Raw genomic sequence first — 22,361 nt, forward strand, 5'->3', positions numbered from 1 at the left:
AAGCAATCCTCCCTGCTTAGGCTCCCAAAGTGCTAGGATTACAGGTGTGAACCACCTCACTGCAACCTCTTTGTCTACCTTTAAAAATAATATCAAGAATTATCTCCTGAGGGGGATCTAAGAGGCGGAGGAAATTTATTGTTCCTCCTTAGCAGTACACTCCACAAAAACTGGCCAGGCCACAGGTAGTTCAATACCTCTCTAATTAGGATGTCCTACTTCTGGCAGAGTACCTGCACTGAGGGTCACCCAACATCATTCTTTTTATGATACACTCTTGGCCACCAAATAATATTCTGAAATACAGATTATTCAGCCACTACAATGCAGTCTCCAATCTCTTATATAAATGAACAGTCCCAGCCAAGGGTAGTGGTGAGAACTTGTAGTCCCAGCTGCTTGAGAGGCTGAGGCGAGAGGCTTGCTGGAGCCCAGGAGTTTGAGACCAGCCTGGGCAATATAGCAATAACCTCATCTCTAAAAAATAAAAGAATTAGCCAGGTGAAATGCTGCGTGCCTGTAGTCCCAGCTATTTGGGAGGCTGAGGCGAAAGGATCACTTGATCCAGGAGTTCAAGGCTGCAGTGCACTTTAATCACACCTGTGAATAGTTACTGCACTCCAGCCTGGGCAACATAGTGAGACCTCATCTCTTAAAAAATAAATAAATGACCAGTCTCAATTTGTAGGCTCAGAGATAATAGAAATTAATTATTGCAAATATATAACTCTCTGACATGAAATTTTATTGGATTTAATATCTACATGATATAGCCATTTAAGAGTACGACTTGAGAAACAAGGAAAGATCATCAAAAAAATGTTGGATTGGCTTATCAGAATCTTGAACATCCCTTTTAGCATCTATGACGAAGACAGTTGCATGCATTCCATAATTACTGAGTTCCTATTATATGCCAGGCAGCAAGCGTCTGGTTGTCATAGCTTGATAACAATAGCCATGCTCAAGATCCACAGTCCTTATGTAACTTTCTCATTATAACTGATCTTCCCATATAGATTTCCCAACAAGAGAGAATACAGTCCCCTTGGTGGCTATGAGTATAAATTAACACACTGGCATTCTATTTTATACATTAACTTCCTATGAGTTTGATTTCGTGTGACAAAACATTAACACCTTTGTGTGTACTATAATCACACTTCTAGAACTATAAAGCTGAGGACCATATCCAGGACTATTGTACTACACCAACTTGGGGACATCCTCTTTGACTTCTCTCTTAACCTTCTTCTATTCCAAGAACACTAAGTCTTCGGTCTGACTTCCTAGGACACTTGCTTTGGTGTCCCAGAATAATGTACAGTCAGGGCCATGGCAGTATAGGTATGCCTATATTAAGAAGTCTTTAAATCGGGGTACATAAAGACTTTTCAAGGAATTCTTTCCAACGGTATGTGAAAACTTTGTAAGTGATATCCGAGCAAGGAAATCAATCTGAGGAGAGTTTTTTAAACGAATACATTTCAAGATCCTCAACTTCCATATGAAATCTTTCCTAAAACCCTTCTGTTTGAGAGCCAGCTGACATATTCATGCACACTCTCCATTCTACCTTCCCTTTCACCATAGTCCTTTGTCCCTTTTTACAAAAGAAAAGTATATCCCTCACCTACACTAAATCCTGATGCATGGTCAGGGTGTAAAATCCTGGAGAGTTGGGAGAGGAGGGTTGTTTTCCACTTCATCTCAAAATATTCCCATTGCAATCAGTCCTCCTCTTACTTCATCTTATAAAATGTTTCTTATTTTCTACCTCCTACTGGCATAAAACGAAATTGTTAGCTGCTCAACCCATTATTTCTTAGCAAATGTACCTTTCTTTTTTACAAACACATAAGAAAAAATTTATATATGACAAGATTATTGGACTTATTTCTGATTTTTAGACATGATTCTTATTTAATTGTTCCCAAAGACAAAACACCAGAGTTTGATGCAAGCAAGCACACACATTTACCAAGGGAATAACATGCTTTCTATATCATTTCTGAAAACTGATGTATTTAGCTATACATTGTACTGCATTATTCCAAATTATATAATGAGAAACAGTACTATCTTCTTTTTACTATTTATTATAACGTTAATATTAGATCTAGATAATTTTAATCTTGACTGATTAGTAATATATTTTATAAGCTACAGTTAATATTTCCCAATGATTTTATAGTATCTTTTGAAATGCTTGCTAACATACTTATTTAAACTGAAGAATAAAATTCACACTTTTTCCTAACAGAAAGTAAATCTGATTTGGCTGATTGGTATGAAATTAAGACTGGCTTTGCCAATTCCACAAATGGCAATTATTTTCTGTACAGTGAATGAGCTGAATCTGCACTTTAATATTTTACCAAAAAGATGCTGAAAACATATAATGATAAGAGAATTTTGTCAAAAATGCCGTGTTGAGGCCGGGTCCAGTGGCTCATGCCTATAATCCCAGCACTTTGGGAGGCCAAGGCAGGAGGATCACTTGAGGCCAGGAATTCGAGACCAGACTGGGCAACATAGTGAGTCCCTGTCTCTGAAAAAAAAAGAAAAAAATTTTAAAAAATATTGTGTTGGCAAAAGAGTATGGAAATCAATATCTGATTAACAAGGTGCCTATAAATGAAAAGGTCATAGATAATAATCATTTTTATTAAGACTGAAACTGAGACTCTACTAGATAAATCGTTTTGCAAGTTGAATGGTTTCTAATTCTTTTTTTTAATATAATTAAAGGATTCTATTTGATAGTATTTGATAATAGATCACTTTATAATTGTTGGCATATAATAAGAGAGATGTGTTACAATGATATTCCTTGAGTCTTTGATCTCAAGGAATATCATTGTAACAAATCTATCCCTTTTCCAATTATGTGAACAAGGCTTCTTAACACTGTGTTTACAAAAATAAAAAACAGGTAGAGAATTGATGTTGCACTTTATCTCCTTCTACAATTAGGTAATACCATGAATACCTGAAATAACTGGGGGAAAAACACCATATTTCTAAGATGCATTTTCAATAAAAATTGTACTTTTTAGGTTTCATGAGTTATAAAAATGTATATTTTTATGTGTTTAGCAAATTGTGTATACTAGTAATTACAGGAAGTGAATGGAATTAGGAGTTCAAGAAGAAAATAAACCATATACAATTTCTGTTAAAGAAGAGCTTGTTCACATATTTTTAAATGGATGATAACGGGCATCAAATTTTTAGGATATTTGGAATCCACTGGATACATTTCAGAATGATGTAACAACTTTTAATTTAAGATGTCAAAATTTGCAAAAAGTCAGAAATTATAGCCTCTACTATGAAGGAAAATTTAGGTTTCAACTTAAAGATGAACAAGGGGTAAAAAGCTCTTCAAAATTATTTTATGGGGTAGCCTCAACAAGAACGAGAACCCATCTCTACTAAAAATAGAAAATATTAGCTGGGCAACTAAAAATGGAAAAAAAAATTAGCTGGGAATGGTGGTGCATGCCTGTAGTCCCAGCTACTCAGGAGGCTGAAGCAGGAGGATCATTTGAGCCCAGAAGTTTGAGGTTGCTGTGAGCTAGGCTGATGCCACTGCACTCTACCCAGGCAACTGAGACCCTGTCTCAAAAAAAAAAAATTTATTTTATGGAGTCTAGTTTTGAAAATGTCTGAAGATCACTAGCCTATACATGTTGAGGGGCGAGGACAGGACAGAAGCCGCTAGAAATGATCTTCAATACTCCATCCCAAAATATTTGCCTTACAAACTCTCCTGAGGATCTGAAATTACCCACCATTGGAATCACTATTTCAGTTTCAGACATTGTTTTCCCACGGGTTTTTGTTAAATGTGCAATGGCAAAGGTGATTTGACATCGGATTAGGATTTGCAGGGAATGTACAAAAGGACAAATGTATTTTTTACTGTGGAAAAAAGATGGTGTGGAGGTTGTGAGGGACAAACTCAGGTACATCCTGAGTTCTATTCCCCGCTGTTCATACTATACTGTCTGTATCTATAAGATATTTCTGTGGCCAATACCTTGTCAAACTTGTACCAAAAAGGAACAGAAAAGGGGCACTCTAGTGATCAGGCTGTTTATTTCTATACCGGGAAGTATATAAAGGATTAATTATTGGCTGAGCACGGTGGCTCACGCCTGTAATCCCCAGCACTTTGGGAGGCCGAGGCGGGAGGATTACTTGAGCCCAGGAGTTGGAGGTCACAGTGAGCTATGATTGCACCCACTGCACTCTAGCCGGGTGACAAAGCAAGACCGTTTAAAAAAAAAAAAAAAAAGGATTATTAATCATAGGAATGGACCATCAATTGTCACTTACTGCCTCCCTAAACTGAGAACTCTGGTCCCAGCCCCGCCTCTAGAAAGATATGCCCAAGATGGGGAAAAGGGGATGTCTAAGATTTAAAGGGGGGCTTTCTGGTTAAGCTCCTCAGAGAGGGAGGAGAGGAACAAGATGTCTGTGCTCCCAAAGGCATCTTTAACGACCACGGGCCCCAAACCCAGTATTTCGTAAATGTTTCTAGTTTACTTCCTTTTAAAATTATTTTTATGAAATTGTTGGGGAGGAAGATACTAAAGAAATGAGTTAAAATCTGAAAGGGTAGAGAGGGTGAAGTTTCTCACTTTATTCCCCCAGGTAACCTGTTCCTCCGCTAAGAGGCAATCTTTACCAGTTCCTTATCAAATTCCCCTTTTTTATTTAATTTTATACCTAAAGTTCACTCCCTTTTAATTTTCCCTCAGGTTTCTCAAAATTCCCCAATCGCGGTCCCTCCCTGCTAAGAAGGGGAAATAGTAAAAGGCTTGGTTTTGATCACCTGAAGCAAGCCTACGAGAGGAAGTAGCTGGTTTTGAGGCCGGGGGTGGGGCCGACGGAGAATGAGAGTCAAGAACCCAAGAGGACCGTCAGGGCGCCCTCCCTAAGGAGGCAGTCCCTCACTGCTCCTCAATGTCGTCCTTTTCAATAAGGAGCTATTAATACCTGCAATTGCTTCCTTCAAAGGGTGGCTCGAAGATCAGTAGGCAAAGCTGGCGGACCGTGCACTTTAAAGCGCTTCGGGACCGTAATGCACAGTTCGTGCAGAGTGCGCGCCGCGGCGGCCGGGAGGAAGCCTGGGGGCTCTGCGCCGGAGGAGAGTCGGCAGCCCCAGCTCGAGCCGTGGGACACGCGGGAACGGCTTCCTTCACACCCTGTCCCTCTGATCCTCCCCGCCTACTTCTGAAGCGCACCTTCTGGCCCGCCGGCCGCAGGCGAGACGGCGCAGGGCCCTCGGGGCCTCCCCGCCCCCGCCTCAGGTCTCAGGTGGACCGAGTCCTTGGGCAGACAGGTAGCGGCTCCCGATGGCTACAGCTACGCTTGGGCTCGGAGCCGCGCCCGGGCCCTGACCCGGGCGTCGTGACGTCATCACGCCCTCCCTGGGCGCTCGGCCCAGCGGGCCGTGCGTCACCCCGGCCGGGGGGCGGGGCGGGGCTCCGAGGGGCTGGGTTCAGATCCCAGCCGCCCGGGCTTCGGGGGCCCGGGAACGAGGATAAGTGGGACGGCCGCAGCGGCGAAGGGAGGGCGGGGTGGAGCGTGCCCTGTATTTTCCATACGGGTTCCGGGGCCCGGTAGAGGCGTTCCGAGAAGAGAGGAAATTGCGGCAGCCCTGGAACCTGGATATCGCATGAGGCAAGCTGCGCGCGGGCGGGCGGGCTATGGCGCAGGCGGGTTGCGGGGCCGGCGCTGGTGGCGGGGCCCGGTGCATGGCGGTCTGTCTGCGGAGTCGCCCTCGGGGGCTGTCAGGTTGGTGGCTGCGGGAAGAGTGGGTCCACTGTGTCCAGGGCGGGAGGCTGGGCGGGCGCAGGGCCCTGGAAGGTCCCGAGCCCGGCGTGCCCACCCGCCTCCGGTCCTAGCCGGGCGGCCGGGCCGCTGGACGGCGGCCGGGCCCCTCCCCCACCCAGGGACCCTGCCCCTCCATTCCGCCCTGCGACTCCTCCCCCATGACTCCCAAACCCCACCCCGTGACTGCGCCCGCCTCCACCTCTGTGACCCTACACCCCACCCACTGACCCCCAAGACCTCACCAGATAACCCTTAATTATTACTCGACTGCTAATCCAGGAATTTCCCCAGCTCTTCTCAGGGACCCACCAACCCATGACTCCCTCGCTTATAATCTAGTGACTCACATGACCCCAAGATCCCCAACACTCTTTCTTGGTGACCCCACTGGCCCAGTAACCCCAACGACTCTACGTTGTGTTCCCCACAAACTCTGTGACACTGCTCAAAACTCTCCTGGCAACTCCTAAGCCATACTCCAGTAGTTTCCCACCCACTCATCAAAGTAACTCTCAGTATCTTAGCCCCATGACCCCATACCCTCATTTCATTTTCTCTTTTCATCCTAAAATCACCCCCACTGGCATCCCTCTGCACTCTCAGCCCTCCGTTGTCAATCAGCACATGACTTACAAGTGTCCCAGCACCTTTCTGGTGCTAAGGAGGGTATAGAGAGAAATATGAAGTAGCTATAATTGGAGGCATCAAAGAATTGTGGATTGAGTTTCTGGTCCCAGGTTGAAGTCCCAGCTCTGCCACTGCTGTGCTTTGGGAACCTGGGAGAAGTCCCTTCCTCACTCTTGGCCTCAGTTTCCTATCATTATTGTGATGGAGTTGGGTTAGATGATCTCAGAGTTTCCTTCCAGTTGTGAAATTCTGCAATTTTCAGTCAAGATAATAATTGTTTGCAGTCATTTTTATACCCCACCCTACAAGCTTACTCTTATTACCTCAACCCAGGGCCCACTGGCTTCTTGAATCTTACTCCCTCATTCCCATGATGCCCTACACTCTCACTAGTGCACATCCATTTCCCTTGATCAGACCCCATCGGTTAACATGTTTGCAAAGCAATATAGCAGAGTGTTTCAGCTTGGGGCACTGATGTCATAAGAAACCTAGGTTCCAGTCTGCCTCTGGCTCTTTAACTGTGGGACTTTTGGCATACGATTTAGCCTATCTGAACCTCAGTCTCCACCTCTGCTAAGGGAGGATAATAGTAGTGCCTAACATAACACATGAAAAGCACTTGGCACCATGCCTGGCACATGGGACTCCTTAAGTATAAGCTGTTGTTACTACTGAGAACCTCCTGTGGGTCTTACTCTGTCCTGGGTGCTAGGGATTCAACAATGAACATGTGGCCCATATTTGCATTATCTTTCTTCTGTTGACATCTTAGAATCCCCATCCTCTTATCTCTGCCGTGGCCTCACTACTCTGGTTCTTTACCCCGATGTTGCCTTAATACTGGCTCACTGAACACCTACTGTGTGCCAAGCTTTGTATATTTTTATCTCTCAACCACCCATTTACTACCATTTCCCCTTCGCACTTTTTTTTTTTTTTTTTGGTTTGGTTTTAAATAAACAAACCAGAAACATAGCTAAGGTAGCAGAACTGGGATTTGAAACCACAGTCTTAAAAAAAAAAAGAAAAAAAAAACTTCGTTGTCTCTTTTGCCCCAAAACCTACCTGGTTTTCCACATCAACCTCAGCCGCTTGTTCCTTATTTTCTAATAATGCCTGTACCCAACATCAGCTCACTTCATGACCCTTTGCCCAATGGCTTGGTGACTGTTTCATCCTATTATTCATGACTTTTGACCCTGTATCTCCTGAGATCCCTGCATCTTGTAGGGGAGGCAAAATATCTTTTTAGGTTCGTGGCTTAGGCCCCTATAACAAAACACAGATTAACAAGAGAAAAGTATATAGATTTTCATAAGTTCCCCAACAGCTGGAAGCATACAGATTAAATGTAAGTTTTACATGACACGAGAGCCCTCATAACGAAATGAAGACCTGAAGAAATGGTTAAACTTGGTATTTTCATGCTAGGTTTGATGAAGAGTGTATAGTTGTGGAAAAATACAACGGGGCAAAAAGGGTATGATCTAATGGTAATAAACAGGGGAAAACTTAGCAAGGCTCGTTTGTTGAGATTCTTCTCTGTGACCCTGTCTTTAGAGATAAGGTTGCTCCTTTCCTCTGGGTATAGTGAGGGCACCTCTCACATGAGGGCTTTATGACCTGCTTCAGGGGAGAAGGGCCAGGGAAAGTGAGAGTGACCTTCTTCTGTCATTTTCTCAAATTGCCATATTTTGGGGTAGCATGTCCTGAACCCAGTCAACCTTAATACTGCTCTTCATCCTTTGCCCTGATACCGTCTCACACTGAGTCCTTGGAGCTCCCAGCCCTCACCCTGTGATCTCACTCATCCTAAGGTGTCTCCCACCTCGCTAATGCTTTACCCCAAATCTTGTCATCTGGTTAAGTCCCTTACACCCAGGAATCCAAAACCCGTTAGCCCAGTCCTCTTTCATCCTGTGATTCCTTCCTGTTTTCATTCTCAGTGGTCTAGCTCTCCCTGCACTTCTGCTGTACTCAGCTACATTCTGTTACCTGAAACCTTCATCTAATTAGCCCTTCGTCTGGTGACCTCTTGATGTGCCTAGCTTCAGTGGAATGAGCCCCTTCCATCCTAACGTGAACCCATCCTTTATAACCTCTATACCCTCCCATTCTAAGATCTCTCACACTCCTGCCCAGCATCCTATGAGTTCCTGCCTCTCAGATTCCTCCCTCATTTTCATCAGTGATTGCCAGAGTCATCTTTCACCCTTCCCCTCTCCCTGTGTTTCAGTGCCTTCTCCTTCTTGCCTTCCTCTTTTTTGTCTCCCTAACCATCTTCTTCTCACCACTCTTGATAACAAACTGATTACAATGTAAACCTCCCGCCCATCCCACCTCTGTGCCTTTCTTCCTCCACTCTCCCATGCATCTACTTCAGAGCCACGTGAATGACCCTGCTACTCTCATATACATAGCACTCTCCATCCAAACCTCATCAGCCTCTTTGGTTTCTGCAGAGAACTGCACTCTTCTCTAGAACTTCTGATGGCTTCTGGTAATAGATCACCAAGATCTCAGTCCTTTAGATAGCAAGGAGAGAACCCTAAGAAACCCTTCAGAATCTATGTAGCTGCGTCTCCTGGAAGCACTCCCACTATCCTATCCTTCTGAAGCTGCTTGCTGTATATGCCCTCAGGGTAGAATGCTTTGAGTGTCAGCCTCTGCCGGCATTGAATTAGCCCCATTGTTTTCCAGTCCCCTCCCTTGGAAGACTGGATGGTCAGTAGCAAAATATGACATTAACAGTCCACATCTAAAACTCTTCTAGCTAGGTGAAATGGCTCACGCCTGTAATCCTAGCACTGTGGGAGGCCAGGAGTTTGAGGTTGCAGTGAGCTATGATGATGCCACTGCACTCCAGCCTGGGTGACAGAGTGAGACCGTGTCTCAAAAGAAAACCCAAAAACAATGACAAAAAAGTCTAATCCGTGGGTCACCAAATTCTCAGGGCTCCTATAATGTACTTATTGGCTATAGAACAATAAATACAGCAGAGGGCAAAACTAGAGTTAAAGAAAAACTAAAGTTAAAAAAGGCTGATGCCACAACACTCTAGCCCAAGCGACTGAGCAAGACTCTGTCTCAGAAAAAAAAGATTGGGGCACAGCTAGATTAACAAGTACAATTCTAGCACTGGCGTCTACAACCTCTGTGGGTGGATTAAAGAAAAGGAGCTTTTGCCTTACATTTGCTTAATGTTTCTTAGGGCAGAGAACATACTCTGCTTTGTATTTTAGTTATCTGTGTACTTCTCTTACCCCCCACCCTGTGACTTGCTTAAGAACAGAGGCTGGGTTTTCTTTACCTTCTGTCATTTTAATCGTGTCCCTCATATTTAGCAGGTAGTCAGTAAATACTTACTGTGTTGAATTAACTTACTCAGAAATTCTGCATCAGGGACATCCAAATAAAAACAGCTCTTGTCTACATTCATTTTGTAGCCACAGCAACCCCCTCCCCACAGCCCTCCAAACATGATAGCAAGTCCCTTGATTTAAACAGTCTGGAATTTAGACACTTCCTTTTTTAGTCATTGCTTGGGTGGAATGGGTATAAGTGCTTTTTTTTTTTTTTAAACCATATTTCTTGTAAAACTAGAGAGATTGGTTGAGACAGTTGCTGGACGCAGTGGCGACAATGTCAGGGTCTGTCTTACATAGACCTATTCTCAAGAAAACAGCTAGATGAAATGTTTAGTAGAGATTGCAGAGACAATTAGGGAATAGAGGAAACCAAGGTGGCAAAATGTTGGTAATTATTGAAGTTGGGTAACAGATTCATGACGTTCATTACAACTACTTTTGTATGTATTAGAAATCCATAACAAAAAGATTGGGGGGTGCTAGGCATGGTGGCTCATGCCTGTAATCCTGACACTCTGGGAGGCCAAGGCAGGAGCATCACTTGAGGTCAGGAGTTCAGGATCAGCCTGAGCAAGAGCAAGACCTCGTCTCTACTAAAAATAGAAAAAATTAGCCAGGCATGGTGGCACATGCCTGTAGTCCCAGCTACTTGGGAGGCTGAGGCAGGAGGATCACTTGAGCCCAGGAGTTTGAGGTTGCTGTGAGCTAGGCTGAAGCCACGGCACTCTAGCCCAGGCGACAGAGCAAGACTCCGTCTTAGAGAAAAAAGATTGGGGGGCAGCTAGATGATCAAGTACAATTCTAGCACTGTTCCTTGGGAAACACCTCAAATCACCTCTGTTACTGAGTTAGTACTGTTATCTAGGTTAAGTAGTATACTTAGTGCTGACCTATCTGTGACCTCTTCTGTTTGTGAGATATCAGGATACCTAATGAAAAAATTAGAACCCTATAGAATTCTGCGTCTGGTGGCCTGGGAATTATAACAGCCTAGCAACAAGCGCCTGGTCCTTCCCTGCTTCCCAGCTCAAGTATGGTTTCTGATGGTAAAGGGTTGGACTGGACCTGAGAAGAAGGTGGGGAAAGAGGGGCCCAGGGCAGGAGAGAGACTAGAGTTCAACTAGGGTCTTCCCCTTCTGACCTCAAGCTTTCGGATTACTGGGAGATCCTAAAGGTGTGGATGTTCATTCATTCATTCATTCCACAAATATTTGAATACCTGCTATGTGCCAGGTACTTTTCTAGGCACTGGGGTTGGAACAATGACCTCACCTTTTGGGCAATGGACAAGGGAGACACAGACAATAAACAAATAAATAAGTAAAATATATATTGAGAAAATCAAGCAGAGAAGGGGAGTGGTCAAGGAAAGTCTCACTGAAAAGGAGTGTGCCCTGTAGACATGTTCGAGAAACACAAGGAAGCCAGCCTGAGATAAGGGAAACAGCTGGTGTCGGCGTGAGAGTGGATTAGGGGCAAATCACATAGGCCACTGGCTTTTATTGTGAATTGTGAGATGGGAGCCATTAGAGGATTCTAGGAAGATCAGTGGTGTGATTATATTTTGAAAAGATCATTCTGGCTGCTGTGTTGAGAATAAGCTGTACTGAGGAAAGAGTGGAAGGAGGGGAACTGGTTAGGAGGCTACTGCAGAGCCTAAGCAAGAGAAGTTGGTGTCTTGGACCCAAAGTAATGCAATGGAAGAGTGGGAAATGTTTGGATTCTGGGTATATTTTGAAAGGAGCCAGCAGGATTTGTTGATGGATTGGATGCAGCATGTGAAAAAAATAGAGAAGTTGAGGATAGCTCCCACATTTTTGGCCTGAGCAAGTAAAGGGTGGAATTCTCATTTACTGAAATGGAGGAGCCTGGAAGGGGGGCAGATTGTGAGAAGGGGGAGATAAGGAATTCACTTTTAAACTTGTCCAGTTTGAGATATTTTTGGATATCACAATAGAGATACTGAGTAAGGACATTCAAGTCTGTTGGAGTCTGGTAAGTATCTCTTCTCAGGAACTGAAAGAACACTATTACTAAGCAGGAGACAGAGGAGTATGGGGGGAAGAACACTGGTGGTTTAGGCCCCGCCACCAGGTAGCTGTGTGATCCTTTGGGACTCCTCAGGCAATGCAGGCCTCTGTCTCTTCATCTGCCAAATGACTGCTTTAGACTAGAAGTGAGTTGTCTTCTCAGCCCCTCCCATTGTGAGAGTTGATGAATTAAGTGCTTACTGTACACAAGAAAATGCATCTGTGTATCTGAGAGCATTTTGGAAACTGCTGAGCTCTACACAGTAGAATGGTGGTGGTGGTAAGGTTCCTTCCTTCCTTCATACTGGCTAAAGTAATACCCAGTGAATGCCTGCGGTGTGCTGGGCACCGTGCCGCAGCATGAGACGATGACAGAGGAGATGGATCCATGCCCTTGTGGAGCACCACCGATGAGCCTCCAGGTGTAGCTTCACTGCCAAGTGCAGAAGGAACACGGGGCTGGAGTTTGACAGTCTGGCATGATATTAGCCAGGGAAAGCTTGTTCTTGACCTGAGTCTAGGAGGAAACGGTGAACGTGGATGTCAGAGACAAGGCAAGATGGTATTCCAGGTGAGGAAAAAGTGGTCCATCCAGCTTGGGGCTGGGAAAGTGGTGTGATATGGTTGGGAAGGGATGTGGTGGGGGCCTCAATTCCTTCCTCCTTCATTTTTTTTTTTCTTTTTTTTTTTTTTTTTTGAGACAGAGTCTCGCTCTGTAGCCTTGGATAGAGTGCAGTGGTGACATCGTAGCTCACTGCAACCTCAAACTCCTGGGCTCAAGTGATCCTCCTGCCTCAACCTCCCAAGTAGCTGGGATTACAGGCACGTGCCACAACACCTGGCTTATTTTCCTATTTTTAATAAAAGACGGAGTCTCGCTTTGCTCAGGCTGGTCTTGAACTCCTGAGCTCAAGCGATCCTCCCACCTCAGCTTCCTAGGGTGCTAGGATTACAGGCAGGAGCCACCACACCTGGTCCCTACTTCATTCTTTAACTCAATCTTTACTTCCCTGCTAGGAGCTTTTTGTAAGGAGCTCATAGTTATGTAGAAGATGAAGGGTTTCAGATCTGGTCTCAGGAGTTTCAGTTAGATCTAATTCACAATGAATGGAACTGAATCAGGATTCAGATTTGAACTTAAGAGCTCAGTTGGCTATGTGACCTAATTGCATTAATCATTTGGTATCTTTGGCACATTCTTTGTTAGGTGCTAATTAAGCCAAAAGGCTTGCTCTCCAGGAACTTAAATTATAATCTGTATAACAGAAAGTAAGAATGTTATTTTCCTCTAAAAAAGTCAAGTGTTAAGGAAAACACATACCATGGCAGTGTAATCCTTTAACTGCATCTGGAAGCCATCCTTCAGCTGTGTTTATCCATGGCTCATTTAGATGTCAATGTTTATGTTGCAAGGAGAGTCTCTAACCAGGTAAACAAGAGCACAAGACATAGCCCATGCTAATTGACAGATCACCTACAAAATTAGTTTAGAGTTGACAGGTAATCAGCATCTGCCACTTAATGGAATAAGGAAATTTTGTCCTGGTGAGTGAAAAAAAAAAAAACCAAAACAGATACAAGTCCAGGTACAGCTGAGCATCTTTAACTGACAGTCCTAACTTGCTTCAGGTGCTGGTTTCCAAAAGCTACTGATAAACCTCAAATTCCTCTTGCGCTGGCAGCTATCAATCAAGGTATAAAATTGTGAGAGTCTCACAAATCCTATGCAGTCATCTGTTTTGCTGGTCGAAATATGGGGCCAACTCAGGCTTCTCACTTGTAGTTCAGAATCAGAAAGATCTGCTATGTTGGATAGGTCATTAAAATCCTCATGGTGCGTTATACTGTCATCAGCTGAAAGAGCACCCCTTTTAGTACCTTGGGTTTAGCATTACCCCCTCCCCAGCTTGCCCTCCTGTGAATTATTCATCTCTGAAAAGCCCAGATATAAGTTGTTGGGCTCATATTATATCTCACTTCACAACTGCATTTGTTAGAAGTTCCTAGCTGGGCTCTGGGAGGCCGAGGGGGGAGGATCACTTGAGCCCAGGAGTTCGAGACCACCCTGAGCAAGAGTGAGACCCCATCTCTACTAAAAATAGAAAAATTGACTGACTGTGGTGGCACATGCCTGTAGTCCCAGCTACTCGGGAGGCTGAGGCAGGAGGATCGCTTGAGCCCAGGAGTTTGAGGTTGCTGTGAGCTAGGCTGATGCCATGGCACTTTAGCCCAGGTGACAGAGCAAGACTATGTCTGAAAAAAAAAAAAGAAGTTCCTGCTGCTTTGGGTGTTGATAAAGCATGAGACCCATACAGCTAAGATAAGAACCAAGGAACTGGGGGCTCCTTGAGATTTTCTTTTCTTTCTTTTCTTTTCGTTTTTTTTTTTTTTTTTTTTTTTTGAGACAGTCTCACTCTGTTGCCCAGGCTAGAGTGAGTGCCGTGGCATCAGCCTAGCTCACAGCAACCTCAAACTCCTGGGCTCAAGCGATCCTCCTGCCTCAGCCTCCCGAGTAGCTGGGACTACAGGTGTGCACCACCACGCCCAGCTAATTTTCTTTTCTATATATATTTTTAGTTGTCCATATAATTTCTTTCTATATTTAGTAGACACGGGGGTCTCGCTCTTGCTCAAGCTGGTCTCGAACTCCTGAGCTCAAATGATCCACCCGCCTGGGCCTTCCAGAGTGCTAGGATTACAGGCGTGAGCCACCGCGCCCGGCCTCCTTGAGATTTTAGACCTGACCTGCGGCTTAGATGCAGGGATGTGGCAGGGGTACCTGAGACTAGAGTTCTTTTCTCTGTCTGAGATCATCCTCTTAACCTAGGAAGTACTGTCCCAGGGCTACATGGGACAATGAGGGAGAAAGGTAGTCCCTGCTTAGACTACCACTTCAGCCAGATCCACCAGGCTGGGGATACACATATTGAAGCCACCATGTCCTCTGGTCCTGTATAGACCTGCTGTTGCCTCATGCTCAATGTAATCAGCTTTCCATATGAAATCCCAGAATGGCATCCTTGAATTGTGAAGCTACGTTTTCAGATGTGATTTTGCTGCAGACCTGTAATGTCATGGAACCCATCCTGTCAGCACTGGACCGTCTGCCTCGTGAAGGGAGAGAATCATAGATATTCCTGTAGCCAAAAGAAGGTTTTAGGGTGTTTTTTTTTTAATTCTTTTATTTATTTGGCATACGTAACACATTCTCAAGGCTTAATTTTCTCCTTTAAATATTAAAGATACACAGTGAAAAGTCACCATCCCACTGCTGTGCCACAGTCATTCAGTCATCCTTCCACAGGCAACCCTGGTTAGTAATTTCTTGACTGTCCTTCCACAGATTTTTTTTTTATGCCAATGGCAGCACATAAAATGCACTGTTTTATACTTTGCTGTTTTTATTCCATATATTTTGGAGATCTACCCATGTCAGTATGTAAGGAGCCGCCTCATTTATGTCTGCATGGTATGGAAGTTCCATATTGATAGACATTTATGCTTTTTCTAATTTTTTTTTGCCTGTATTACATGTAGGGATGCCATGAATAATCTTGGATATATGCCATTTTTCATACAAGTGCATCTACCTGTAGACTAGATGTGAAGTTGCTAAGTCAGATGATATGTACATTTGTAATTTTGGTTGCTATTGCCAAACTGCCGTCCATAGAGATCATACTAGTATATACTCTCACCAACAGTGTAAAACTGCCTGATTCTCCACATGGACATTGCTCTAAGAATATATCAGATTCTCTGAAGATCAACATAGGATACTGAATCATGAGGTCCCATTGTGACGCTCTGTTCCCCGAGACAAAGCAACACATCCTCTTTTGAAGAATATCACATTTAAAAATATATCCAAGCAGAAACTGGACTTCTGGGGGAGGGTTATAAGAGAAGAAAGGAAGAAAACTCCTTGAGGGAGAAGTTCCCCATCTCAGTGTTTTACGCTGGCATGAATTGGAGGAGGAATAGAGAGATGTTTTTCTTTGCAGGACCTAGGAGAGAGGAGGTGCAGGTGGTAACAGGAAGGCTGTGGGGAGAATTGAGGGAAACCCCAAGAGGGACGGACTGGCAGCCAAGTAGGCAAGTTTAATGTCGGCTGGAGAACTGCCTCTTAGCTCCATGCTGGCACCTTTTTATTTCAACACTTTTATGTTTTAAAAATTACAACCCTTCTTTTTAGCACAACTGTCTTAGCAGTTTCTTTTTGGCCTCTTCTGACTTCTTCTTATTTGGAGTTGGGGTTTATGCGAGTTGCAACCAGATGAATATTTACTCATATGTCTTTTTTTACTTATTAATTTGTTAAGCCCTCCCCCCCATTAATCCATATGATCTTCGCGATTCTTGTCTAAAATGTTAAAACCAGCATCATTGTGTGAGTAGCTCTTGTTTTCTGTTGATTCTTTTTGTGGGATGATGTAGGACAAGGTTCTTAGATCTCAAACCCTTATCTTTCCCAGTGGGGTTAAGCATTGAGAATTGTTCAGTGGAACAACCTCCAGTACTGTCAGCAGTGCACACTTGTGCCTGTCTCTCCACCTTGCTAGCTTTCATTGTTGGTTTCTTTTTTTAATTCAACAGACTTTATTTCTTAAGCAGTTTGAAGTTTGCAGAAAAATTGAACAAAGTACAGAAAGTTCCCATATACTCCTTCCCCCTAGGTTCCCCTATTATTAACATCTTAAAATGGGGTGGTATATTTGTTGCAATTGCTGACCCAACATTGATAACATTTTTATCAATTCATAGTTTACCATATGGTTCGCTTTTTGTGTTCATTCTGTGGGTCTTGCCAAAGGCATAAGGTCATGTGCTCACCATTACATTATCATACAGAAGTGTTTTACTGCCCTAAAAATCCCCATGCGCAACCTATTCATCCTTTCCTCCCTCTCGTTGAATCTCTGGCAAACGCTGATCTTTTTATTGTCTGTATAGTTTTACCTTTTCCAGAATGTAAAAGTTGGAATCATATAGTATGTAGCCTTTTCAGACTGACTTCCTTCACTTTGCAATATGCATTTAAGGTTTCTCTATGTCTTTTTGTGGCTTGATAGCTCATTCATTTTTATAGTTGAATAATATTCCATTGTATGGATGTACCACAGTTTGTTTATTGAAGGACATCTTGGTTGCTACCAATTTGGGAAAATTATGAATAAAGCTGCTGTAAATGTTTGTGTGGAGGTTTTTCTGGGGACATAAGTTTTCAACTCACTTGAGTAAATACCAAGGAATTTGATTGCTGGGTCATGTAGTAAAAGTATGTTTAGTTTTGTAAGGAACTGCCAAACTGTCTTCCAAAGTGGCTGTACCATTTTGCATTCCCACCAGAAGTGAACGAGAGTTCCTGCTCCATATCCTCAGCAGCATTTAGTGTTATCAGTGTTCTGGATTTTGGCCATTCTAATAGGTGTGTAGTGGTATCTCATTGTTGTTTGAATTTGCAGTTTCCTAATAACATGATGTTGAACATCTTTTCATGTGCTTATTTGCCACATGTATGTCTTCTTTGGTGAAATGTCTGTTCAGATATTTTGCCCACTTTTTAATTGGGTTGTGACAGCCTTGCCAGTATCAACTGTTGGATTTTATACTTTGATTTTGGTGATTTGATTATTCTTTCTTATTCTTTAATTACTAATTAGAGTGAGGCTTTATTGTTTATTTACTACTAGTGTTGCTTGTGTGAATTCATATTGTAGCCTCTTGTCCAGTGGGAATTTGATATTCTGAAAAGTTTGTATGTGTCTGTGGCTTTTTTGTTTATTTGTTTGGAGACAGGGTCTCACTCTATTGCCCAGGCATGTGTGCAGTGGCATCATTATAGCTCACTGCAACCTCAAACTCGTGGGCTCAAGGGATCCTCCAGCCTCAGCCTCTTGAGTAAGTGGGACTATATGCATGTGCCACCATGCTCGGCTAATTTTTGTATTTTTTGTAGAGGCGGGGTCTCGATATGTTGCTCAGACTGATCTCATACTCCTGGGCTCAAGTGATCCTCCCACCTCGGCCTCCCAAAGGCTGGGATTACAGTTGTGAGTCACCGCACCAGCCTGATTTTTTTTTTTTTTTTTTAAACCAGCTCTTCTTTTCACTTGATTTTCTTTTTTTGAGACAAGGTCTCATTCTGTCACCCAGGCTGTAGTACAGTGTCCTAATCGTAGTTCACCATAACCTTGAACTATACTGGGCCCAAGTGATCCTCTTGGCTCAGCCTCCTGAGTAGCTGGGACTGCAGGTGCATGCCACCACACCTGGAAACACAGGGTCTGGCTATGTTGCCCAGGCTAGTCTTGAACTCCTGGCCTTAAGTGATCCTCTTGCCTTGTTCTTTCTCTTGATTTTCTTTTACTTCAGAAGTGCAAAACTACCTTCTCTTCCCAGTTGAGATCTGGATATTGTTCCATTTCAGTGAACTGATAAAAATAAAGATTTAACCTTTTGTCCAAGGCTGATGTTTTTTAAAAATGTGAACTATGATAACCCAGTCCCTCCTGGTGCTAATGGAATGTTTCATTTTCAAGTAGCCTTTCTCAAGCCAGTGGTGACCCCAGGCTGAATTCCAACAACAATTTAGATGCAACTTCATCATTTCTGTGCTAATTTGCTAGTTGGTGTAAAGCTTATCCTTAGCATAACCCTTCCAAAATGCCTTTATTTTGGACTTTCATGGACTAACATGGGTTTGAAATCCAGCCACGATTGCCATGTTTGATGTTTACAAACTAAGGTGTTAAAATTCACTTCAATGTATGACTGAAAATTAGATTTTTAAGTTATTTGTTTTAGTTTAAATAAATTCTGTTCTGTAATAATGGTGCCTGTTATTTTCATTGCCCTTTTAGAATTGGAAGTAATCCACTTTGCCTAATTACTCCCTTTGCTGTGACTAATTCAAATCTTTAAAATTTCAGTAGCCAAATGGGAACCATACTAAAATGTGATTTGGGCTTTTAAAATCAATGTGCCTTTTGCAAAGAGATGTTTAGCTGATGTTTTAAATGTGTTGTGTTAATGCAAGTTTCTGTTATTAATTTCCTGTTTTCTCTTCAGTGTTTAGAAAGCCACAGAACCAAGCCTGTTTCACTAAGATTTTGTGTGTGCGTTGAGGCCTTTTTCTATAATAACAAATACTGAATCATTTTACTGCAGCTCTTCCAAATCTGGTTCTCATTTGTTCGCCACTTGTCTCAATCAGCCTTCGTCCCTCCCATCCTAATGTTTCTTTGTCCTCATAAGAAATTTTCTGTTCACAAATGAGGAATTTTCTATGTGAAGACTGTCATCATTTTTTTCTTCAAAGTTGAACATTCCTCTCTTTCCAAGCAAATGTTTAGTCTTGTCTTTCTTTTCTTTAGTTTTATTTTCCTTTCTATTCTTTTCCTTTCTTTGGCTTCTAAATACAGTTGCCCTCGGCTGGGCACCTGTAATCCTAGCACTCTGGGAGGCTGAGGCAGGAGGATCGCTGAGGGGAGCTCAGGAGTTCAAGACCAGCCTGAGCAAGAGGTGGCGCATGCCTGTAGTCCTAGCTACTCGAGAGGCTAAGGCAGGAGGATCACTTGAGCCCAGGAGTTTGAGGTTGCTGTGAGCTAGGCTGACACCACAGCACTCTAGCCTGGGCAACAGAGTGAGACTCTGTCTCAAAAAAAAGAAAAAAATACAGTTGCCCTCTAGGCTTGGTGAAGCAGAATACAGAAAGCCTTATTCCAAATGTCTGGGGAGTTCTGGTTGGCAGAGGATGATGGAATAGCAAACAGGTGCCTAAAGTCAGCACAGCCCAGCTTACAAGTGGATCAGAGTAGATATCAACTGTGACAAAGTAGACAAACAGATACCATGGCTACTCTTTAGTTTCCTGTCTTTCACATCCCTTATTTTTCTCCTTTGAGGAGGCAATTTAAGCACATCTTGATTCATGGAGAGACCGAAAAGATCCCAAGTGTCTAAAGTGTTTTTCTAAACATAATCTCTCCCAAATAATTATAATTTATATTTTTACATTAGGAAACGCATTGATACGTTATGAAGGCATAGAGTTATTTCCCGCATACAGCCAACAGTGGGTTAAGTTCATTTAAAAGAGCAACAAACAGAAGTGGACTTGCTGCTCGTTCTGGGAAAGTGGAGTGTTCCCTTTTGTCGTCACTCTTATCTCCCCTTACCCACTCTCAGTCTGTCTCCCCTGTACCCAGCTCAGGTCATTACAAAGCTGGTAAACCTCACACCCTCCAAGGAGGAAACAGAGCAGCTGCCCCGACTACCCCTCCCCGACTCCTGCCCTTTCTCAGAGGGTCAAGGGAGTTACGAATCTAAAATGCCAAACGCAGGCAGAACTGCTTGGACACAGCCATCCTGAAGCAGTGACAAGGCCTCTCTCGGGCTCTCTTTCTGTTGCTGCTGTTACTTTGGTGCCGGCACAGGGGGATTCAGAGTAAACCATCATTTAAAGGAAGGAAAAGGAGAAAAATGGCAATCAGGACACTGGCAGATGCCTGGCAGAAGGTTTCCCACCCCTGCAGTCAGGCTGCGTTGGAAGGCAGAGATTGGGAAGGTTAGGGAGCAACAGTGGGCTCTTTTAAAGGTTTGTGTTCTGAGGCTTAAGGAGGAAAAGTGAATGAGTTGGGGTTGGGGTTATTTAGCCTGGATGCGAGAACATGCAAAGGAGTGGTGATGTGTTTTCTTTGAGTCTTAGAAGGGTTATTTTGGGAAATGTGGCTACCAGCTATTCCCTCTTTCCATTGCCAGCAGGCCAGGAAGGACTGGGTTTAAGTTACAGTTGGTGAGATGGAAATTAAACAACCCATATTCAAGTGTTTTGAGTGCTGACAGTGTGTCGGTCACAGTGGATTAGCAGAAGGAAGAAGCACGCCAAAGATTGAGAAGTGTGGACTCTGGGGCCAGCCAGCCTGGCTTTGAATCCTGGCTTCAGCACTTACTAGCTTTGGGACCTTGGACAAATTACTGTATCTCTAAGCCTCAGTCACCTGATCTGTAAAATGGGGAAAATGTACCTACCTTGTTGAGGGTTATTTTTAAGATTAAGAGTTAGCATAGGTAAAGTACTCTGAACAGTGGCTGGCACATATTATGGGGTATCTATATGATAAAAAATAATATTAGTAGCTAGGTGAGGTGGTGTGTGCCCATTGTCCCAGCTATTCCAGAGGCTGAGGTGGGAGGATTTCTTAAGACCAGGAGTTCAAGGCCAGCCTGGGCAACATAGCGAGACCCGTCTGTTTAAAAAAAAAAAAAAAAAAAAGCACGGGCAGTAGAAAGCGTCTAGGAGTCATTTGGGCCAATGCTTCATTTTACAGATAAGGAGGCAGACATAGGAGACAGAATCGAGATTAGAAGCCAATTATTGGCCAGACGCGGTGGCTCACACCTGTAATCCTAGCATTCTGGGAGGCCGAGACGGGTGGATTGTTTGAGCTCAGGAGTTCGAGACCAGCCTGAGCAAGAACAAGACCCCATCTCTACTAAAAATAGAAAGAAATTGGCTGGACAACTAAAAATATATACAGAAAAAATTAGCTGGGCATGGTGGCGCATGCCTGTAGTCCCAGCTACTCAGGAGGCTGAGGCAGGAGGATCGCTTGAGCCCAGGAGTTTGAGGTTGCTGTGAGCTAGGCTGACGCCACGGCACTCTAGCCAGGGCAATGGAGTGAGACTCTGTCTCAAAAAAAAAAAAGTCCCAGTGGAGTGCAAATGTGCTAAATGAAATTAACCATTGCTTCAGGAGCCATGGGGCCTACCCATAACACTTGGAGGCCATTTTGCAATCCCCTTTCAACCTGTACTCTGCTTTGTTTTTAGACCTGGGTCTCTCATGTGTGTCCTTATTTCTGACGCAGTGCTGTTACACTAAAACATGTTACCAAAAGAATCTCTCTCTCTAAGAGAGTGAAAGTTGAGGGTCATGGAATAGACCAAGAGAGGCCAGGACCAGAGCTTTTATGAGATATGGACCGTGTAGGGGTTATCAGCGTCTGGGCAAGGTAAGAGTTACTACCAGGATCCTAACAGACCAGAGAAGATGAGTCAGATGCCAGAGTTCCCCCGTTGAGCAGTGGTTCTTTACCTCTTATCCCTATAAGACTCTGATGACAGCTTCGGACTCCCCTCTCTTCAGCAAAATGCATAGGGTCACACACCAAAAAAGTATTTTCGGGTGGCTTCAGGATTCATAAATCTCCAGCTTCAAGAACCTCTGTACTTGGTAGCATGATAGAGTCATTAAGAGCACACTCTGGATCAGATGTCCTAGTTCAAATCCTCCTGTACCACTTGTTAGCTATGCAACCTTGAGCAAGTTACTTAATATTTTGGGCCTCAATTTTCTCAACTGTAAAATGAGGATAATAGTATCTAATTTTAGAGTTGTGAGAATTAAATGAGTTAATATATGTCGTATTTCTAGTACATGGCTAACTCTACAGTAGTGTTCATTATTAGTAGCAGTAGTATT

General features: G+C 43.5%; 1 protein-coding gene across 1 annotated transcript in view; it reads left to right on the forward strand.

Moving 5' to 3' along the window:
* The first annotated feature begins 5,716 nt into the window (after positions 1-5,716).
* The window catches only part of ZNF76 (zinc finger protein 76), a 31,594-nt gene continuing 14,949 nt past the window's right edge, over positions 5,717-22,361 (forward strand). The window contains exon 1 of the mRNA XM_069489118.1: positions 5,717-5,808. The gene's annotated coding sequence lies outside the window, so the exon portion shown is untranslated. The remainder of the gene's footprint in view (positions 5,809-22,361) is intronic.

This window comes from Eulemur rufifrons, chromosome 15 (genome assembly GCF_041146395.1).
Source record: "Eulemur rufifrons isolate Redbay chromosome 15, OSU_ERuf_1, whole genome shotgun sequence".
NCBI lineage: Eukaryota > Metazoa > Chordata > Mammalia > Primates > Lemuridae > Eulemur > Eulemur rufifrons.